Source organism: Natrix helvetica, assembly GCF_964273705.1.
Source record: "Natrix helvetica genome assembly, chromosome: W".
Classification (NCBI taxonomy): Eukaryota; Metazoa; Chordata; class Lepidosauria; order Squamata; family Natricidae; genus Natrix; species Natrix helvetica.
This window is the reverse complement of record NC_138555.1, coordinates 57460926-57483262: the sequence shown is the minus strand read 5'-3', so window position 1 is coordinate 57483262 and position 22337 is coordinate 57460926.

The following is a 22337-nucleotide window of genomic DNA, read 5'->3' as shown; positions in this document are numbered from 1 at the left end:
CTAGCATCTCCCAAGGTTCTCCCCCCCCACCCCGATGCCATTTTGTACTGGATTCCCATGTCTCTTGCCCCCTCTGATCTCCCAAGGTTACCCCCCCCCACCGCGTGCCCTATCTTTCTACTGGATTCCCCTATGTCTTGCCCCCTCTGATCTCCCAAGGTTCTCCCAACCCCTCACGTGCCATATCTTTCTACTGAATTCCCCTCTGTCTTGCCTCCTGGCATGTCCCAAGCTTTGTTTCCCCAGTGTGGGATAGCTTTCTACTGGATTTCCCTCTGTCTTTCCCCCTCCTCTCTCCCTAGGTTCTTTCTCTCCCCCCCCCCCCCCGCATGCCATATCTTTCTGCTGGATTCCCCTCTGTCTTGCCTCCTTGCATCTCCCAAGGTTCTTTCCCCAGCGTGCGATAGCTTTCTACTGGATTCCCTTCTGTCTTGCCCCTCAGATCTCCCAAGGTTCTTTCCCCCCCCCCCCAATGCCATTTTCTACTGGTTTCCCATCTCTCTTGCCCCCTCTGATCTCCCAAGGTTCTCCCAACCCCTCACGTGCCATATCTTTCTACTGAATTCCCCTCTGTCTTGCCTCCTGGCATGTCCCAAGCTTTGTTTCCCCAGTGTGCGATAGCTTTCTACTGGATTTCCCTCTGTCTTGCCCGTTCAGATCACCCAAGGTTCTTTCCCCCCCAACTGCTTGCCATTTTCTACTGTATTTCCCTCTGTCTTGCCCCCTCCGATCTCCAGAGGTTCTTCCCCCCCCCCCACCGCGTGCCATATCTTACTGCTGGATTCCTCTCTGTCTTGCCTCCTCGCATCTCCCAAGGTTATTTCCCCAGTGTGCCATAACTTTCTACTGGATTCCCCTCTGTCTTGCCTCCTCGCATCTCCCAAGGTTATTTCCCCAGTGTGCCATAACTTTCTACAGGATTCCCCTCTTTCTTGCCCCTTCCGCTCTCCCAAGGTTCTTCCCCCCCCCCCACATACCATTTTCTACTGGATTCCCATCTCTCTTGCCCCCTCTTATCTCCCAAGCTTTGTTTCCCCAGTGTGCGATAGCTTTCTACAGGATTCCCCTCTGTCTTGCCCCTCCAATCTCCCAAGTTTCTTCCCCCCCCCATGCCATTTTCTACTGGATTCCCATCTCTCTTGCCCCCTCTTATCTCCCAAGCTTTGTTTCCCCAGTGTGCGATAGCTTTCTACTGGATTCCCATCTGTCTTGCCTCCTCTGATCTCTCAAGGTTCTCCCAACCCTCCACGTGCCATATCTTTCTACTGAATTCCCCTCTGTCTTGCCTCGTGACATGTCCCAAGCTTTGTTTCCCCAGTGTGCGATAGCTTTCTACTGGATTCCCATCTGTCTTGCCCACTCTGATCTCCCAAGGTTCTCTCAACCCCCCACATGCCATATCTTTCTACTGGATTCCCCTCTGTCTTGCCTCCTCGCATCTACCAAGGTTATTTCCCCAGTGTGCCATAACTTTCTACAGGATTCCCCTCTTTCTTGCCCCTTCCGCTCTCCCAAGGTTCTTCCCCCCCCCCCACATGCCATTTTCTACTGGTTTCCCATCTCTCTTGCCCCCTCTGATCTCCCAATGTTCTCCCAACCCCCCACATGCCATATCTTTCTACTGGATTCCCCTCTTTCTTGCCCCCTCCGATCTCCCGAGGTTCTTTCCTCAGCTTATGGCATGTTTCTATTGGATTCCCCTCTGTCTTGCCTCCTAGCATCTCCCAAGGTTCTCCCCTCCCACCCCGATGCCATTTTGTACTGGATTCCCCTATGTCTTGCCCCCTCTGATCTCCCAAGGTTCTCCCAACCCCTCACGTGCCATATCTTTCTACTGAATTCCCCTCTGTCTTGCCTCCTGGCATGTCCCAAGCTTTGTTTCCCCAGTGTGGGATAGCTTTCTACTGGATTTCCCTCTGTCTTGCCCCCTCCTCTCTCCCTAGGTTCTTTCTCCCCCCCCCCCCCCCCCCGCATGCCATATCTTTCTGCTGGATTCCCCTCTGTCTTGCCTCCTTGCATCTCCCAAGGTTCTTTCCCCAGCGTGCGATAGCTTTCTACTGGATTCCCTTCTGTCTTGCCCCTCAGATCTCCCAAGGTTCTTTCCCCCCCCCATGCCATTTTCTACTGGTTTCCCATCTCTCTTGCCCCCTCTGATCTCCCAATGTTCTCCCAACCCCCCACATGCCATATCTTTCTACTGGATTCCCCTCTGCCTTGCCCCCTCTGATCTCTCAAGGTTCTCCCAACCCCTCATGTGCCATATCTTTCTACTGGATTCCCCTCTGTCTTGCCCCCTCCGATCTCCCGAGGTTCTTTCCTCAGCTTATGGCATGTTTCTATTGGATTCCCCTCTGTCTTGCCTCCTAGCATCTCCCAAGGTTCTCCCCCCCCATGCCATTTTGTACTGGATTCCCATCTATCTTGCCCCCAAGCATCTCCCAAGGTTCTCCCCCCCCCCCATGCCATTTTGTACTGGATTCCCATGTCTCTTGCCCCCTCTGATCTCCCAAGGTTATCCCCCCCCCATGCCATTTTGAACTGGATTCCCATCTATCTTGCCCCCAAGCATCTCCCAAGGTTCTCCCCCCCCCCATGCCATTTTGTACTGGATTCCCATGTCTCTTGCCCCCTCTGATCTCCCAAGGTTATCCCCCCCCCATGCCATTTTGAACTGGATTCCCCTCTGTCTTGCCCCTCCAATCTCCCAAATTTCTCCCCCCCCCCAATGCCATTTTCTACTGGATTCCCATCTCTCTTGCCACCTCTTATCTCCCAAGCTTTGTTTCCCCAGTGTGCGATAGCTTTCTACTGGATTCCCATCTGCCTTGCCTCCTCTGATCTCTCAAGGTTCTCCCAACCCTCCACGTGCCATATCTTTCTACTGAATTCCCCTCTGTCTTGCCTCCTGACATGTCCCAAGCTTTGTTTCCCCAGTGTGCGATAGCTTTCTACTGGATTTCCCTCTGTCTTGCCCACTCTGATCTCCCAAGGTTCTCTCAACCCCCCACATGACATATCTTTCTACTGGATTCCCCTCTGTCTTGCCCCCTCCGATCTCCCGAGGTTCTTTCCTCAGCTTATGGCATGTTTCTATTGGATTCCCCTCTGTCTTGCCTCCAAGCATCTCCCAAGGTTCTCCCCCCCCCTATGCCATTTTGTACTGGATTCCCATCTCTCTTGCCCCCTCTGATCTCCCAAGGTTATCCCCCCCCACCGCGTGCCCTATCTTTCTACTGGATTCCCCTATGTCTTGCCCCCTCTGATCTCCCAAGGTTCTCCCAACCCCTCACGTGCCATATCTTTCTACTGAATTCCCCTCTGTCTTGCCTCCTGGCATGTCCCAAGCTTTGTTTCCCCAGTGTGGGATAGCTTTCTACTGGATTTCCCTCTGTCTTGCCCCTTCAGATCACCCAAGGTTCTTTCCCCCCCAACTGCTTGCCATTTTCTACAGTATTTCCCTCTGTCTTGCCCCCTCCGATCTCCCAAGGTTCTTCCCCCCCCCCCCCCCCGCGTGCCATATCTTTCTACTGGATTCCCCTCTGTCTTGCCTCCTCCGATCTCCCAAGGTTATTTCCCAAGTGTGCGATAGCTTTCTACTGGATTCCCCTCTGTTTTGCCCCCTCCGATCTCCCATGGTTCTTCCCGCCCCCCCCGCCCCCGCGTGCCATTTTCTACTGGATTCCCCTCTTTCTTGCCCCTTCCGCTCTCCCAAGGTTCTTTCTCCCCCCCCCCCCCCCCGCATGCCATATCTTACTGCTGGATTCCTCTCTGTCTTGCCTCCTCGCATCTCCCAAGGTTATTTCCCCAGTGTGCCATAACTTTCTACTGGATTCCCCTCTGTCTTGCCTCCTCCGATCTCCCAAGGTTATTTCCCAAGTGTGGGATAGCTTTCTACAGGATTCCCCTCTTTCTTGCCCTTTCCGCTCTCCCAAGGTTCTTCCCCCCCCCCCATGCCATTTTCTACTGGATTCCCATCTCTCTTGCCCCCTCTTATCTCCCAAGCTTTGTTTCCCCAGTGTGCGATAGCTTTCTACTGGATTTCCCTCTGTCTTGCCCCCTCCGATCTCCCAAGGTTCTTTCCTCAGCATATGGCATCTTTCTACTGGATTCCCCTCTGTCTTGCCCCCTCCGATCTCCCAAGGTTCTTCCCCCCCCCCCCGTGTCATATCTTTCTAATGGATTCCTCTCTGTCTTGCCCCCTCCGATCTCCCAAGGTTCTTTCCCAAGTGTGCGATAGCTTTCTACTGGATTCCCCTCTGTCTTGCCCCCTCTGATCTCCCAAGGTTATCCCCCCCCCCCCCCGCGTGCCATATCTTTCTACTGGATTCCCTTCTGTCTTGCCCCTCCGATCTCCCAAGGTTCTTTTCTCAGCGTATGGCAACTTTCTACTGGAGTCCCCTCTGTCTTGCCCCCTCCAATCTCCCAAGGTTCTTTCCTTAGCATATGGCATGTTTCTATTGGATTCCCATCTCTCTTGCCCCCACTTATCTCCCAAGGTTATTTCCCCAGTGAGCCATATCTTTCTACTGGATTCCCCTCTGTTTTGCCCCCTCAGATCTCCCAAGGTTCTTTCCCCAGCGTGCGATAGCTTTCTACTGGATTCCCCTCTGTCTTGCCCCCTCCGATCTCCCAAGGTTCTTTCCTCAGCATATGGCATCTTTCTACTGGATTCCCCTCGGTCTTGCCTCCTGGCATGTCCCAAGCTTTGTTTCCCCAGTGTGGGATAGATTTCCCTCTGTCTTGCCCCCTCCGATCTTCCAAGGTTCTTTCCTCAGCGTATATGGCATCTTTCTACTGGATTCCCCTCTGTCTTGCCCCCTCCGATCTCCCAAGGTTCTTTCCCCCCCTCCCCCCGCGTGCCATATCTTTCTACTGGATTCCCCTCTGTCTTGCCTCCTCGCATCTCCCAAGGTTATTTCCCCAGTGTGCCATAACTTTCTACAGGATTCCCCTCATTCTTGCCCCCTCCGATCTCCCAAGGTCCTTTCCCAAGTGTGCGATAGCTTTCTACTTGATTCCCCTCTTTCTTGCCCCGTTCGCTCTCCCAAGGTTCTCTCCCCCCCCCCCCCGCCCCGCATGCCATATATTTCTGCTGGATTCCCCTCTGTCTTGCCTCCTCGCATCTCCCAAGCTTCTTTCCTCAGTGAGCCATAACTTTCTCCTGGACTCCCCTCTGTCTTGCCCCCCCCGCCCCCCCCCCACCGATCTCCAAAGGTTCTCCCCCCCCCCCCGCGTGCCATATCTTTCTACTGGATTCCCCTCTGTCTTGTCTCCTGGCATCTCCCAAGCTTTGTGTCCCCAGTGTGCGATAGCTTTCTACTGGATTTCCCTCTGTCTTACCCCCTCTGATCTCCCAAGGTTCTTTCCTCAGCATATGGCATCTTTCTACTGGATTCCCCTCTGTCTTGCCTCCTCCGAAATCCCAAGGTTCTTTCCCCAGTGTGCCATAACTTTCTACTGGATTCCACTGTCTTGCCCCCTCCGATCTCCCAAGGTTCTTCCCCCCCCCCCTACGAGCAATTTTCTACTGGATTCCCGTCTGTCTTGCCCACTCTGATCTCCTAAGGTTCTCTCCCCAGTGAGCCATAACTTTCTACTGGATTCCCATCTCTCTTGCCCCCTCTTATCTCCCAAGCTTTGTTTCCCCAGTGTGCGATAGCTTTCTACTGGATTTCCCTCTGTCTTGCCCCTTCAGATCTCCCAAGGTTCTTTCCCCCCCAACTGCTTGCCATTTTCTACTGGATTCCCCTCTGTCTTGCCCCCTCCGATCTCCCAAGGTTCTTTCCCAAGTGTGCGATAGCTTTCTACTGGATTCCCATCTGTCTTGCCCACTCCGATCTCCTAAGGTTCTCTCCCCAGTGAGCCATAACTTTCTACTGGATTCCCATCTCTCTTGCCCCCTCTTATCTCCCAAGCTTTGTTTCCCCAGTGTGCGATAGCTTTCTACTGGATTTCCCTCTGTCTTGCCCCTTCAGATCTCCCAAGGTTCTTTCTCCCCCAACTGCTTGCCATTTTCTACTGGATTCCCCTCTGTGTTGCCCCCTCCGATCTCCCAAGGTTCTTTCCTCAGCATATGGCATCTTTCTACTGGATTCCCCTCTGTCTTACCCCCTCCGATCTCCCAAGGTTCTTTCCCCCCTCCCCCCCCCCCCCCGTGTGCCATATCTTTCTACTGGATTCCCCTCTGTCTTGCCTCCTGGCATCTCCCAAGCTTTGTGTCCCCAGTGTGCTATAGCTTTCTACTGGATTTCCCTTTGTCTTGCCCCCTCCGATCTCCCAAGGTTCTTTCCTCAGCAAATGGCATCTTTCTACTGGATTCCCCTCTGTCTTGCCCCCTCCGATCTCCCAAGGTTCTTTCCTCAGCAAATGGCATCTTTCTACTGGATTCCCCTCTGTCTTGCCCCCTCCGATCTCCCAAGGTTCTTTCCTCAGCAAATGGCATCTTTCTACTGGACTCCCCTCTGTATTGCCCCCTCCGATCTCCCAAGGTTCTCCCCCCCCCCTGCCATTTTCTACTGGGTCCCCCTCTGTCTTGCCCCCTCCTATCTCCCAAGCTTTGTTTCCCCAGCGTGCGATAGCTTTCTACTGGATTTCCCTCTGTCTTGCTCCCTCCGATCTCCCGAGGTTCTTTCCTCAGCTTATGGCATTTTTCTACTGGATTCCCCTCTGTCTTGCCCCCTCCGATCTCCCAAGGTTCTTCCCCCCCCCCCCTGCCATATCTTTCTAATGGATTCCCCTCTGTCTTGCCCCCTCCGATCTCCCAAGGTTCTTTCCCAAGTGTGCGATAGCTTTCTACTGGATTCCCCTCTGTCTTGCCCCCTCTGATCTCCCAAGGTTATCCCCCCCCCCCGCGTGCCATATCTTTCTACTGGATTCCCTTCTGTCTTGCCCCTCCGATCTCCCAAGGTTCTTTTCTCAGCGTATGGCAACTTTCTACTGGAGTCCCCTCTGTCTTGCCCCCTCCAATCTCCCAAGGTTCTTTCCTTAGCATATGGCATGTTTCTATTGGATTCCCATCTCTCTTGCCCCCACTTATCTCCCAAGGTTATTTCCCCAGTGAGCCATATCTTTCTACTGGATTCCCATCTGTTTTGCCCCCTCAGATCTCCCAAGGTTCTTTCCCCAGCGTGCGATAGCTTTCTACTGGATTCCCCTCTGTCTTGCCCCCTCCGATCTCCCAAGGTTCTTTCCTCAGCATATGGCATCTTTCTACTGGATTCCCCTCGGTCTTGCCTCCTGGCATGTCCCAAGCTTTGTTTCCCCAGTGTGGGATAGATTTCCCTCTGTCTTGCCCCCTCCGATCTTCCAAGGTTCTTTCCTCAGCGTATATGGCATCTTTCTACTGGATTCCCCTCTGTCTTGCCTCCTCGCATCTCCCAAGGTTATTTCCCCAGTGTGCCATAACTTTCTACAGGATTCCCCTCATTCTTGCCCCCTCCGATCTCCCAAGGTCCTTTCCCAAGTGTGCGATAGCTTTCTACTTGATTCCCCTCTTTCTTGCCCCGTTCGCTCTCCCAAGGTTCTCTCCCCCCCCCCCCCCGCGTGCCATATCTTTCTACTGGATTCCCTTCAGTCTCGCCCCTCCGATCTCCCAAGGTTCTTTCCTCAGCATATGGCATCTTTCTACTGGATTCCCCTCTGCCTTGCCCCTCCGATCTCCAAAGGTTCTCCCACCCACCTCGAAGTGCCATACCTTTCTACTGGATTCCCCTCGGTCTTGCCTCCTGGCATGTCCCAAGCTTTGTTTCCCCAGTGTGGGATAGATTTCCCTCTGTCTTGCCCCCTCCGATCTTCCAAGGTTCTTTCCTCAGCGTATATGGCATCTCTCTAGTGGATTCCCCTCTGTCTTGCTCCCTCAGATCTCCCAAGGTTCTTTCCCCCCCCCCTCCCGCGTGCCATATCTTTCTACTGGATTCCCCTCTGTCTTGCCTCCTCCGAAATCCCAAGGTTCTTTCCCCAGTGTGCCATAACTTTCTACTGGATTCCACTGTCTTGCCCCCTCCGATCTCCCAAGGTTCTTCCCCCCCCCCCCGCGAGCAATTTTCTACTGGATTCCCATCTGTCTTGCCCACTCCGATCTCCTAAGGTTCTCTCCCCAGTGAGCCATAACTTTCTACTGGATTCCCATCTCTCTTGCCCCCTCTTATCTCCCAAGCTTTGTTTCCCCAGTGTGCGATAGCTTTCTACTGGATTTCCCTCTGTCTTGCCCCTTCAGATCTCCCAAGGTTCTTTCCCCCCCAACTGCTTGCCATTTTCTACTGGATTCCCCTCTGTCTTGCCCCCTCCGATCTCCCAAGGTTCTTTCCCAAGTGTGCGATAGCTTTCTACTGGATTCCCCTCTGTCTTGCCCCCTCCGATCTCCCAAGGTTCTTTCCTCAGCATATGGCATCTTTCTACTGGATTCCCCTCTGTCTTACCCCCTCCGATCTCCCAAGGTTCTTTCCCCCCTCCCCCCCCCCCCGTGTGCCATATCTTTCTACTGGATTCCCCTCTGTCTTGCCTCCTGGCATCTCCCAAGCTTTGTGTCCCCAGTGTGCTATAGCTTTCTACTGGATTTCCCTTTGTCTTGCCCCCTCCGATCTCCCAACGTTCTTTCCTCAGCAAATGGCATCTTTCTACTGGATTCCCCTCTGTCTTGCCCCCTCCGATCTCCCAAGGTTCTTTCCTCAGCAAATGGCATCTTTCTACTGGACTCCCCTCTGTATTGCCCCCTCCGATCTCCCAAGGTTCTCCCCCCCCCCTGCCATTTTCTACTGGGTCCCCCTCTGTCTTGCCCCCTCCTATCTCCCAAGCTTTGTTTCCCCAGCGTGCGATAGCTTTCTACTGGATTTCCCTCTGTCTTGCTCCCTCCGATCTCACGAGGTTCTTTCCTCAGCTTATGGCATTTTTCTACTGGATTCCCCTCTGTCTTGCCTCCTCGCATCTCCCAAGGTTATTTCCCCAGTGTGCCACAACTTTCTACAGGACTCCCCTCTGTATTGCCCCCTCCGATATCCCAAGGTTCTCCCCCCCCTGCCATTTTCTACTGGGTCCCCCTCTGTCTTGCCCCCTCCTATCTCCCAAGCTTTGTTTCCCAAGCGTGCGATAGCTTTCTACTGGATTCCCCTCTGTCTTGCCTCCTGGCATCTCCCAAGCTTTTTGTCCCCAGTGTGCGATATCTTTCTACTGGATTCCCTTCTGTCTTGCCCCCTCCGATGTCCCAAGGTTCTTTCCTCAGCATATGGCATCTTTCTACTGGATTCCCCTCTGTCTTGCCTCCTCCGATCTCCCAAGGTTTTTTCCCCAGTGAGCCATATCTTTCTACTGGATTCCCCTCTGTTTTGCCCCCTCAGATCTCCCAAGGTTCTTTCCCCAGCGTGGGATAGCTTTCTACTGGATTCCCCTCTGTCTTGCCCCTCCGATCTCCCAAGTTTCTTCCCCCCCCCCCATTCCATTTTCAACTGGATTCCCATCTCTCTTGCCCCCTCTTATCTCCCAAGCTTTGTTTCCCCAGTGTGCGACAGCTTTCTACTGGATTCCCCTCTGTCTTGCCCCCTCCGATCTCCCAAGGTTCTTTCCTCAGCATATGGCATCTTTCTACTGGATTCCCCTCTGTCTTACCCCCTCCGATCTCCCAAGGTTCTTTCCCCCCTCCCCTCCCCCCCCCCGTGTGCCATATCTTTCTACTGGATTCCCCTCTGTCTTGCCTCCTGGCATCTCCCAAGCTTTGTGTCCCCAGTGTGCTATAGCTTTCTACTGGATTTCCCTTTGTCTTGCCCCCTCCGATCTCCCAACGTTCTTTCCTCAGCAAATGGCATCTTTCTACTGGATTCCCCTCTGTCTTGCCCCCTCCGATCTCCCAAGGTTCTTTCCTCAGCAAATGGCATCTTTCTACTGGACTCCCCTCTGTATTGCCCCCTCCGATCTCCCAAGGTTCTCCCCCCCCCCTGCCATTTTCTACTGGGTCCCCCTCTGTCTTGCCCCCTCCTATCTCCCAAGCTTTGTTTCCCCAGCGTGCGATAGCTTTCTACTGGATTTCCCTCTGTCTTGCTCCCTCCGATCTCACGAGGTTCTTTCCTCAGCTTATGGCATTTTTCTACTGGATTCCCCTCTGTCTTGCCTCCTCGCATCTCCCAAGGTTATTTCCCCAGTGTGCCACAACTTTCTACAGGACTCCCCTCTGTATTGCCCCCTCCGATATCCCAAGGTTCTCCCCCCCCTGCCATTTTCTACTGGGTCCCCCTCTGTCTTGCCCCCTCCTATCTCCCAAGCTTTGTTTCCCAAGCGTGCGATAGCTTTCTACTGGATTCCCCTCTGTCTTGCCTCCTGGCATCTCCCAAGCTTTTTGTCCCCAGTGTGCGATATCTTTCTACTGGATTCCCTTCTGTCTTGCCCCCTCCGATGTCCCAAGGTTCTTTCCTCAGCATATGGCATCTTTCTACTGGATTCCCCTCTGTCTTGCCTCCTCCGATCTCCCAAGGTTTTTTCCCCAGTGAGCCATATCTTTCTACTGGATTCCCCTCTGTTTTGCCCCCTCAGATCTCCCAAGGTTCTTTCCCCAGCGTGGGATAGCTTTCTACTGGATTCCCCTCTGTCTTGCCCCTCCGATCTCCCAAGTTTCTTCCCCCCCCCCATTCCATTTTCAACTGGATTCCCATCTCTCTTGCCCCCTCTTATCTCCCAAGCTTTGTTTCCCCAGTGTGCGACAGCTTTCTACTGGATTTCCCTCTGTCTTGCCCCCTCCAATCTCCCAAGGTTCTTTCCTTAGCATATGGCATGTTTCTATTGGATTCCCATCTCTCTTGCCCCCACTTATCTCCCAAGGTTATTTCCCCAGTGAGCCATATCTTTCTACTGGATTCCCCTCTGTTTTGCCCCCTCAGATCTCCCAAGGTTCTTTCCCCAGCGTGCGATAGCTTTCTACTGGATTCCCCTCTGTCTTGCCCCCTCCGATCTCCCAAGGTTCTTTCCTCAGCATATGGCATCTTTCTACTGGATTCCCCTCGGTCTTGCCTCCTGGCATGTCCCAAGCTTTGTTTCCCCAGTGTGGGATAGATTTCCCTCTGTCTTGCCCCCTCCGATCTTCCAAGGTTCTTTCCTCAGCGTATATGGCATCTTTCTACTGGATTCCCCTCTGTCTTGCCCCCTCCGATCTCCCAAGGTTCTTTCCCCCCCTCCCCCCGCGTGCCATATCTTTCTACTGGATTCCCCTCTGTCTTGCCTCCTCGCATCTCCCAAGGTTATTTCCCCAGTGTGCCATAACTTTCTACAGGATTCCCCTCATTCTTGCCCCCTCCGATCTCCCAAGGTCCTTTCCCAAGTGTGCGATAGCTTTCTACTTGATTCCCCTCTTTCTTGCCCCGTTCGCTCTCCCAAGGTTCTCTCCCCCCCCCCCCCGCCCCGCATGCCATATATTTCTGCTGGATTCCCCTCTGTCTTGCCTCCTCGCATCTCCCAAGCTTCTTTCCTCAGTGAGCCATAACTTTCTCCTGGACTCCCCTCTGTCTTGCCCCCCCCGCCCCCCCCCCCACCGATCTCCAAAGGTTCTCCCCCCCCCCCGCGTGCCATATCTTTCTACTGGATTCCCCTCTGTCTTGTCTCCTGGCATCTCCCAAGCTTTGTGTCCCCAGTGTGCGATAGCTTTCTACTGGATTTCCCTCTGTCTTACCCCCTCTGATCTCCCAAGGTTCTTTCCTCAGCATATGGCATCTTTCTACTGGATTCCCCTCTGTCTTGCCTCCTCCGAAATCCCAAGGTTCTTTCCCCAGTGTGCCATAACTTTCTACTGGATTCCACTGTCTTGCCCCCTCCGATCTCCCAAGGTTCTTCCCCCCCCCCCCTACGAGCAATTTTCTACTGGATTCCCGTCTGTCTTGCCCACTCTGATCTCCTAAGGTTCTCTCCCCAGTGAGCCATAACTTTCTACTGGATTCCCATCTCTCTTGCCCCCTCTTATCTCCCAAGCTTTGTTTCCCCAGTGTGCGATAGCTTTCTACTGGATTTCCCTCTGTCTTGCCCCTTCAGATCTCCCAAGGTTCTTTCCCCCCCAACTGCTTGCCATTTTCTACTGGATTCCCCTCTGTCTTGCCCCCTCCGATCTCCCAAGGTTCTTTCCCAAGTGTGCGATAGCTTTCTACTGGATTCCCATCTGTCTTGCCCACTCCGATCTCCTAAGGTTCTCTCCCCAGTGAGCCATAACTTTCTACTGGATTCCCATCTCTCTTGCCCCCTCTTATCTCCCAAGCTTTGTTTCCCCAGTGTGCGATAGCTTTCTACTGGATTTCCCTCTGTCTTGCCCCTTCAGATCTCCCAAGGTTCTTTCTCCCCCAACTGCTTGCCATTTTCTACTGGATTCCCCTCTGTGTTGCCCCCTCCGATCTCCCAAGGTTCTTTCCTCAGCATATGGCATCTTTCTACTGGATTCCCCTCTGTCTTACCCCCTCCGATCTCCCAAGGTTCTTTCCCCCCTCCCCCCCCCCCCGTGTGCCATATCTTTCTACTGGATTCCCCTCTGTCTTGCCTCCTGGCATCTCCCAAGCTTTGTGTCCCCAGTGTGCTATAGCTTTCTACTGGATTTCCCTTTGTCTTGCCCCCTCCGATCTCCCAAGGTTCTTTCCTCAGCAAATGGCATCTTTCTACTGGATTCCCCTCTGTCTTGCCCCCTCCGATCTCCCAAGGTTCTTTCCTCAGCAAATGGCATCTTTCTACTGGATTCCCCTCTGTCTTGCCCCCTCCGATCTCCCAAGGTTCTTTCCTCAGCAAATGGCATCTTTCTACTGGACTCCCCTCTGTATTGCCCCCTCCGATCTCCCAAGGTTCTCCCCCCCCCCTGCCATTTTCTACTGGGTCCCCCTCTGTCTTGCCCCCTCCTATCTCCCAAGCTTTGTTTCCCCAGCGTGCGATAGCTTTCTACTGGATTTCCCTCTGTCTTGCTCCCTCCGATCTCCCGAGGTTCTTTCCTCAGCTTATGGCATTTTTCTACTGGATTCCCCTCTGTCTTGCCCCCTCCGATCTCCCAAGGTTCTTCCCCCCCCCCCCTGCCATATCTTTCTAATGGATTCCCCTCTGTCTTGCCCCCTCCGATCTCCCAAGGTTCTTTCCCAAGTGTGCGATAGCTTTCTACTGGATTCCCCTCTGTCTTGCCCCCTCTGATCTCCCAAGGTTATCCCCCCCCCCCCGCGTGCCATATCTTTCTACTGGATTCCCTTCTGTCTTGCCCCTCCGATCTCCCAAGGTTCTTTTCTCAGCGTATGGCAACTTTCTACTGGAGTCCCCTCTGTCTTGCCCCCTCCAATCTCCCAAGGTTCTTTCCTTAGCATATGGCATGTTTCTATTGGATTCCCATCTCTCTTGCCCCCACTTATCTCCCAAGGTTATTTCCCCAGTGAGCCATATCTTTCTACTGGATTCCCATCTGTTTTGCCCCCTCAGATCTCCCAAGGTTCTTTCCCCAGCGTGCGATAGCTTTCTACTGGATTCCCCTCTGTCTTGCCCCCTCCGATCTCCCAAGGTTCTTTCCTCAGCATATGGCATCTTTCTACTGGATTCCCCTCGGTCTTGCCTCCTGGCATGTCCCAAGCTTTGTTTCCCCAGTGTGGGATAGATTTCCCTCTGTCTTGCCCCCTCCGATCTTCCAAGGTTCTTTCCTCAGCGTATATGGCATCTTTCTACTGGATTCCCCTCTGTCTTGCCTCCTCGCATCTCCCAAGGTTATTTCCCCAGTGTGCCATAACTTTCTACAGGATTCCCCTCATTCTTGCCCCCTCCGATCTCCCAAGGTCCTTTCCCAAGTGTGCGATAGCTTTCTACTTGATTCCCCTCTTTCTTGCCCCGTTCGCTCTCCCAAGGTTCTCTCCCCCCCCCCCGCGTGCCATATCTTTCTACTGGATTCCCTTCAGTCTCGCCCCTCCGATCTCCCAAGGTTCTTTCCTCAGCATATGGCATCTTTCTACTGGATTCCCCTCTGCCTTGCCCCTCCGATCTCCAAAGGTTCTCCCACCCACCTCGAAGTGCCATACCTTTCTACTGGATTCCCCTCGGTCTTGCCTCCTGGCATGTCCCAAGCTTTGTTTCCCCAGTGTGGGATAGATTTCCCTCTGTCTTGCCCCCTCCGATCTTCCAAGGTTCTTTCCTCAGCGTATATGGCATCTCTCTAGTGGATTCCCCTCTGTCTTGCTCCCTCAGATCTCCCAAGGTTCTTTCCCCCCCCCCTCCCGCGTGCCATATCTTTCTACTGGATTCCCCTCTGTCTTGCCTCCTCCGAAATCCCAAGGTTCTTTCCCCAGTGTGCCATAACTTTCTACTGGATTCCACTGTCTTGCCCCCTCCGATCTCCCAAGGTTCTTCCCCCCCCCCCCCCGCGAGCAATTTTCTACTGGATTCCCATCTGTCTTGCCCACTCCGATCTCCTAAGGTTCTCTCCCCAGTGAGCCATAACTTTCTACTGGATTCCCATCTCTCTTGCCCCCTCTTATCTCCCAAGCTTTGTTTCCCCAGTGTGCGATAGCTTTCTACTGGATTTCCCTCTGTCTTGCCCCTTCAGATCTCCCAAGGTTCTTTCCCCCCCAACTGCTTGCCATTTTCTACTGGATTCCCCTCTGTCTTGCCCCCTCCGATCTCCCAAGGTTCTTTCCCAAGTGTGCGATAGCTTTCTACTGGATTCCCCTCTGTCTTGCCCCCTCCGATCTCCCAAGGTTCTTTCCTCAGCATATGGCATCTTTCTACTGGATTCCCCTCTGTCTTACCCCCTCCGATCTCCCAAGGTTCTTTCCCCCCTCCCCCCCCCCCCCGTGTGCCATATCTTTCTACTGGATTCCCCTCTGTCTTGCCTCCTGGCATCTCCCAAGCTTTGTGTCCCCAGTGTGCTATAGCTTTCTACTGGATTTCCCTTTGTCTTGCCCCCTCCGATCTCCCAACGTTCTTTCCTCAGCAAATGGCATCTTTCTACTGGATTCCCCTCTGTCTTGCCCCCTCCGATCTCCCAAGGTTCTTTCCTCAGCAAATGGCATCTTTCTACTGGATTCCCCTCTGTCTTGCTCCCTCCGATCTCCCAAGGTTCTTTCCTCAGCAAATGGCATCTTTCTACTGGACTCCCCTCTGTATTGCCCCCTCCGATCTCCCAAGGTTCTCCCCCCCCCCTGCCATTTTCTACTGGGTCCCCCTCTGTCTTGCCCCCTCCTATCTCCCAAGCTTTGTTTCCCCAGCGTGCGATAGCTTTCTACTGGATTTCCCTCTGTCTTGCTCCCTCCGATCTCACGAGGTTCTTTCCTCAGCTTATGGCATTTTTCTACTGGATTCCCCTCTGTCTTGCCTCCTCGCATCTCCCAAGGTTATTTCCCCAGTGTGCCACAACTTTCTACAGGACTCCCCTCTGTATTGCCCCCTCCGATATCCCAAGGTTCTCCCCCCCCTGCCATTTTCTACTGGGTCCCCCTCTGTCTTGCCCCCTCCTATCTCCCAAGCTTTGTTTCCCAAGCGTGCGATAGCTTTCTACTGGATTCCCCTCTGTCTTGCCTCCTGGCATCTCCCAAGCTTTTTGTCCCCAGTGTGCGATATCTTTCTACTGGATTCCCTTCTGTCTTGCCCCCTCCGATGTCCCAAGGTTCTTTCCTCAGCATATGGCATCTTTCTACTGGATTCCCCTCTGTCTTGCCTCCTCCGATCTCCCAAGGTTTTTTCCCCAGTGAGCCATATCTTTCTACTGGATTCCCCTCTGTTTTGCCCCCTCAGATCTCCCAAGGTTCTTTCCCCAGCGTGGGATAGCTTTCTACTGGATTCCCCTCTGTCTTGCCCCTCCGATCTCCCAAGTTTCTTCCCCCCCCCCCATTCCATTTTCAACTGGATTCCCATCTCTCTTGCCCCCTCTTATCTCCCAAGCTTTGTTTCCCCAGTGTGCGACAGCTTTCTACTGGATTTCCCTCTGTCTTGCCCCTCCGATCTCCCAAGTTTCTTCCCCCCCCCCATGCCATTTTCTACTGAATTCCCCTCTGTCTTGAATCCTGGCATCTCCCAAGCTTTTTGTCCCCAGTGAGCCATATCTTTCTACTGGATTCCCCTCTGTCTTGCCCCCTCTTATCTGCCAAGCTTTATTTCCCTAGTGTGGGATAGCTTTCTACTGGATTCCCCTCTGTCTTGCCCCCTCCGATCTCCCAAGGTTCTTTCCCCCCCAACTGCTTGCCATTTTCTACTGGATTCCCATCTCTCTTGCCCCCTCTTATCTCCCAAGCTTTGTTTCCCCAGTGTGCGATAGCTTTCTACTGCATTTCCCTCTGTCTTGCCCCCTCCGCTACCCCAAGGTTCTTTCTCCCCCCCCCCCCCCCGCTTGCCATATCTTTCTGCTGGATTCCCCTCTGTCTTGCCTCCTCGCATCTCCCAAGGTTCTTTCCCCAGCTTGCGATAGCTTTCTACTGGATTCCCTTCTGTCTTGCCCCTCAGATCTCCCAAGGTTCTTTCCCCCCCCCCATGCCATTTTCTACTGGTTTCCCATCTCTCTTGCCCCCTCTGATCTCCCAAGCTTTGTTTCCCCAGTGTGCGATAGCTTTCTACTGGATTTCCCTCTGTCTTGCCCCTTCAGATCTCCCAAGGTTCTTTCCCCCGCAACTGCTTGCCATTTTCTACTGTATTTCCGTCTGTCTTGCCCCCTCCGCTCTCCCTAGGTTCTTTCTCCCCCCCCCCCATGCTATATCTTTCTGCTGGATTCCTCTCTGTCTTGCCCCTCAGATCTCCCAAGGTTCTTCCCCCCCCCATGCCATTTTCTACTGGTTTCCCATCTCTCTTGCCCCCTCTGATCTCCCAATGTTCTCCCAACCCCCCACATGCCATATCTTTCTACTGGATTCCCCTCTTTCTTGCCCCCTCCGATCTCCCGAGGTTCTTTCCTCAGCTTATTCCCCTCTGTCTTGCCTCCTAGCATCTCCCAAGGTTCTCCCCCCCCACCCCGATGCCATTTTGTACTGGATTCCCCTATGTCTTGCCCCCTCTGATCTCCCAAGGTTCTCCCAACCCCTCACGTGCCATATCTTTCTACTGAATTCCCCTCTGTCTTGCCTCCTGGCATGTCCCAAGCTTTGTTTCCCCAGTGTGGGATAGCTTTCTACTGGATTTCCCTCTGTCTTGCCCCCTCCTCTCTCCCTAGGTTCTTTCTCCCCCCCCCCCCCGCATGCCATATCTTTCTGCTGGATTCCCCTCTGTCTTGCCTCCTTGCATCTCCCAAGGTTCTTTCCCCAGCGTGCGATAGCTTTCTACTGGATTCCCTTCTGTCTTGCCCCTCAGATCTCCCAAGGTTCTTTCCCCCCCCCATGCCATTTTCTACTGGTTTCCCATCTCTCTTGCCCCCTCTGATCTCCCAATGTTCTCCCAACCCCCCACATGCCATATCTTTCTACTAGATTCCCCTCTGCCTTGCCCCCTCTGATCTCTCAAGGTTCTCCCAACCCCTCATGTGCCATATCTTTCTACTGGATTCCCCTCTGTCTTGCCCCCTCCGATCTCCCGAGGTTCTTTCCTCAGCTTATGGCATGTTTCTATTGGATTCCCCTCTGTCTTGCCTCCTAGCATCTCCCAAGGTTCTCCCCCCCCATGCCATTTTGTACTGGATTCCCATCTATCTTGCCCCCAAGCATCTCCCAAGGTTCTCCCCCCCCCATGCCATTTTGTACTGGATTCCCATGTCTCTTGCCCCCTCTGATCTCCCAAGGTTATCCCCCCCCCCCATGCCATTTTGAACTGGATTCCCATCTATCTTGCCCCCAAGCATCTCCCAAGGTTCTCCCCCCCCCATGCCATTTTGTACTGGATTCCCATGTCTCTTGCCCCCTCTGATCTCCCAAGGTTATCCCCCCCCCCATGCCATTTTGAACTGGATTCCCATCTCTTTTGCCCCCTCCGATCTCCCAAGGTTATCCCCCCCCCCCGCGTGCCATATCTTTCTACTGGATTCCCCTCTGTCTTGCCCCCTCTTATCTGCCAAGCTTTATTTCCCCAGTGTGCCATAGCTTTCTACTGGATTCCCGTCTGTCTTGACTCCTCTGATCTCTCAAGGTTCTCCCAACCACCCCGCGTGCCATAACTTTCTACTGAATTCCCCTCTGTCTTGCCTCCTGGCATATCCCAAGCTTTGTTTCCCCAGTGTGCGATAGCTTTCTACTGGATTTCCCTCTGTCTTGCCCCTTCAGATCTCCCAAGGTTCTTTCCCCCGCAACTGCTTGCCATTTTCTACTGTATTTCCGTCTGTCTTGCCCCCTCCGCTCTCCCTAGGTTCTTTCTCCCCCCCCCCCCCCCATGCTATATCTTTCTGCTGGATTCCTCTCTGTCTTGCCCCTCAGATCTCCCAAGGTTCTTCCCCCCCCCCCATGCCATTTTCTACTGGTTTCCCATCTCTCTTGCCCCCTCTGATCTCCCAATGTTCTCCCAACCCCCCACATGCCATATCTTTCTACTGGATTCCCCTCTTTCTTGCCCCCTCCGATCTCCCGAGGTTCTTTCCTCAGCTTATGGCATGTTTCTATTGGATTCCCCTCTGTCTTGCCTCCTAGCATCTCCCAAGGTTCTCCCCCCCCACCCCGATGCCATTTTGTACTGGATTCCCATGTCTCTTGCCCCCTCTGATCTCCCAAGGTTACCCCCCCCACCGCGTGCCCTATCTTTCTACTGGATTCCCCTATGTCTTGCCCCCTCTGATCTCCCAAGGTTCTCCCAACCCCTCACGTGCCATATCTTTCTACTGAATTCCCCTCTGTCTTGCCTCCTGGCATGTCCCAAGCTTTGTTTCCCCAGTGTGCGATAGCTTTCTACTGGATTTCCCTCTGTCTTGCCCGTTCAGATCACCCAAGGTTCTTTCCCCCCCAACTGCTTGCCATTTTCTACTGTATTTCCCTCTGTCTTGCCCCCTCCGATCTCCAGAGGTTCTTCCCCCCCCCCACCGCGTGCCATATCTTACTGCTGGATTCCTCTCTGTCTTGCCTCCTCGCATCTCCCAAGGTTATTTCCCCAGTGTGCCATAACTTTCTACTGGATTCCCCTCTGTCTTGCCTCCTCGCATCTCCCAAGGTTATTTCCCCAGTGTGCCATAACTTTCTACAGGATTCCCCTCTTTCTTGCCCCTTCCGCTCTCCCAAGGTTCTTCCCCCCCCCCACATGCCATTTTCTACTGGATTCCCATCTCTCTTGCCCCCTCTTATCTCCCAAGCTTTGTTTCCCCAGTGTGCGATAGCTTTCTACTGGATTCCCCTCTGTCTTGCCCCTCCAATCTCCCAAGGTTCTTTCCCCCGCAACTGCTTGCCATTTTCTACTGTATTTCCGTCTGTCTTGCCCCCTCCGCTCTCCCTAGGTTCTTTCTCCCCCCCCCCCCCCATGCTATATCTTTCTGCTGGATTCCTCTCTGTCTTGCCCCTCAGATCTCCCAAGGTTCTTCCCCCCCCCCATGCCATTTTCTACTGGTTTCCCATCTCTCTTGCCCCCTCTGATCTCCCAATGTTCTCCCAACCCCCCACATGCCATATCTTTCTACTGGATTCCCCTCTTTCTTGCCCCCTCCGATCTCCCGAGGTTCTTTCCTCAGCTTATGGCATGTTTCTATTGGATTCCCCTCTGTCTTGCCTCCTAGCATCTCCCAAGGTTCTCCCCCCCCACCCCGATGCCATTTTGTACTGGATTCCCATGTCTCTTGCCCCCTCTGATCTCCCAAGGTTACCCCCCCCACCGCGTGCCCTATCTTTCTACTGGATTCCCCTATGTCTTGCCCCCTCTGATCTCCCAAGGTTCTCCCAACCCCTCACGTGCCATATCTTTCTACTGAATTCCCCTCTGTCTTGCCTCCTGGCATGTCCCAAGCTTTGTTTCCCCAGTGTGGGATAGCTTTCTACTGGATTTCCCTCTGTCTTTCCCCCTCCTCTCTCCCTAGGTTCTTTCTCTCCCCCCCCCCCCCCCGCATGCCATATCTTTCTGCTGGATTCCCTTCTGTCTTGCCTCCTTGCATCTCCCAAGGTTCTTTCCCCAGCGTGCGATAGCTTTCTACTGGATTCCCTTCTGTCTTGCCCCTCAGATCTCCCAAGGTTCTTTCCCCCCCCCCATGCCATTTTCTACTGGTTTCCCATCTCTCTTGCCCCCTCTGATCTCCCAATGTTCTCCCAACCCCCCACATGCCGTATCTTTCTACTGGATTCCCCTCTGTCTTGCCCCCTCCGATCTCCCGAGGTTCTTTCCTCAGCTTATGGCATGTTTCTATTGGATTCCCCTCTGTCTTGCCTCCTAGCATCTCCCAAGGTTCTCCCCCCCCCCCCCGATGCCATTTTGTACTGGATTCCCATGTCTCTTGCCCCCTCTGATCTCCCAAGGTTACCCCCCCCCTACCGCGTGCCCTATCTTTCTACTGGATTCCCCTATGTCTTGCCCCCTCTGATCTCCCAAGGTTCTCCCAACCCCTCACGTGCCATATCTTTCTACTGAATTCCCCTCTGTCTTGCCTCCTGGCATGTCCCAAGCTTTGTTTCCCCAGTGTGCGATAGCTTTCTACTGGATTTCCCTCTGTCTTGCCCGTTCAGATCACCCAAGGTTCTTTCCCCCCCAACTGCTTGCCATTTTCTACTGTATTTCCCTCTGTCTTGCCCCCTCCGATCTCCAGAGGTTCTTCCCCCCCCCCACCGCGTGCCATATCTTACTGCTGGATTCCTCTCTGTCTTGCCTCCTCGCATCTCCCAAGGTTATTTCCCCAGTGTGCCATAACTTTCTACTGGATTCCCCTCTGTCTTGCCTCCTCGCATCTCCCAAGGTTATTTCCCCAGTGTGCCATAACTTTCTACAGGATTCCCCTCTTTCTTGCCCCTTCCGCTCTCCCAAGGTTCTTCCCCCCCCCCCCACATGCCATTTTCTACTGGATTCCCATCTCTCTTGCCCCCTCTTATCTCCCAAGCTTTGTTTCCCCAGTGTGCGATAGCTTTCTACTGGATTCCCCTCTGTCTTGCCCCTCCAATCTCCCAAGTTTCTTCCCCCCCCCATGCCATTTTCTACTGGATTCCCATCTCTCTTGCCCCCTCTTATCTCCCAAGCTTTGTTTCCCCAGTGTGCGATAGCTTTCTACTGGATTCCCATCTGTCTTGCCTCCTCTGATCTCTCAAGGTTCTCCCAACCCTCCACGTGCCATATCTTTCTACTGAATTCCCCTCTGTCTTGCCTCGTGACATGTCCCAAGCTTTGTTTCCCCAGTGTGCGATAGCTTTCTACTGGATTCCCATCTGTCTTGCCCACTCTGATCTCCCAAGGTTCTCTCAACCCCCCACATGCCATATCTTTCTACTGGATTCCCCTCTGTCTTGCCTCCTCGCATCTACCAAGGTTATTTCCCCAGTGTGCCATAACTTTCTACAGGATTCCCCTCTTTCTTGCCTTTTCCGCTCTCCCAAGGTTCTTCCCCCCCCCCACATGCCATTTTCTACTGGATTCCCATCTCTCTTGCCCCCTCTTATCTCCCAAGCTTTGTTTCCCCAGTGTGCGATAGCTTTCTACTGGATTCCCCTCTGTCTTGCCCCTCCAATCTCCCAAGTTTCTTCCCCCCCCCCATGCCATTTTCTACTGGATTCCCATCTCTCTTGCCCCCTCTTATCTCCCAAGCTTTGTTTCCCCAGTGTGCGATAGCTTTCTACTGGATTCCCATCTGTCTTGCCTCCTCTGATCTCTCAAGGTTCTCCCAACCCTCCACGTGCCATATCTTTCTACTGAATTCCCCTCTGTCTTGCCTCGTGACATGTCCCAAGCTTTGTTTCCCCAGTGTGCGATAGCTTTCTACTGGATTCCCATCTGTCTTGCCCACTCTGATCTCCCAAGGTTCTCTCAACCCCCCACATGCCATATCTTTCTACTGGATTCCCCTCTGTCTTGCCCCCTCCGATCTCCCGAGGTTCTTTCCTCAGCTTATGGCATGTTTCTATTGGATTCCCCTCTGTCTTGCCCCCTCCGATCTCCCAAGGTTCTTTCCTCAGCTTAGGCATGTTTCTATTGGATTCCCCTCTGTCTTGCCTCCAAGCATCTCCCAAGGTTCTCCCCCCCCCCCATGCCATTTTGTACTGGATTCCCATCTCACTTGCCCCCTCTGATCTCCCAAGTTATCCCCCCCCCCCACCGCGTGCCATATCTTTCTACTGGAATTCCCCTCTGTCTTGCCCCTCCGATCTCCCAAGGTTCTACCCCCCCCCCCGTGCCATTTTCTACTGGATTCCCCTCTGTCTTGCCCCCTCTTATCTGCCAAGCTTTATTTCCCCCCCCCATGCCATTTTCTTCTGGATTCCCATCTCTCTTGCCCCCTCTTATCTCCCAAGCTTTGTTTCCCCAGTGTGCGATAGCTTTCTACTGGATTTCCCTCTGTC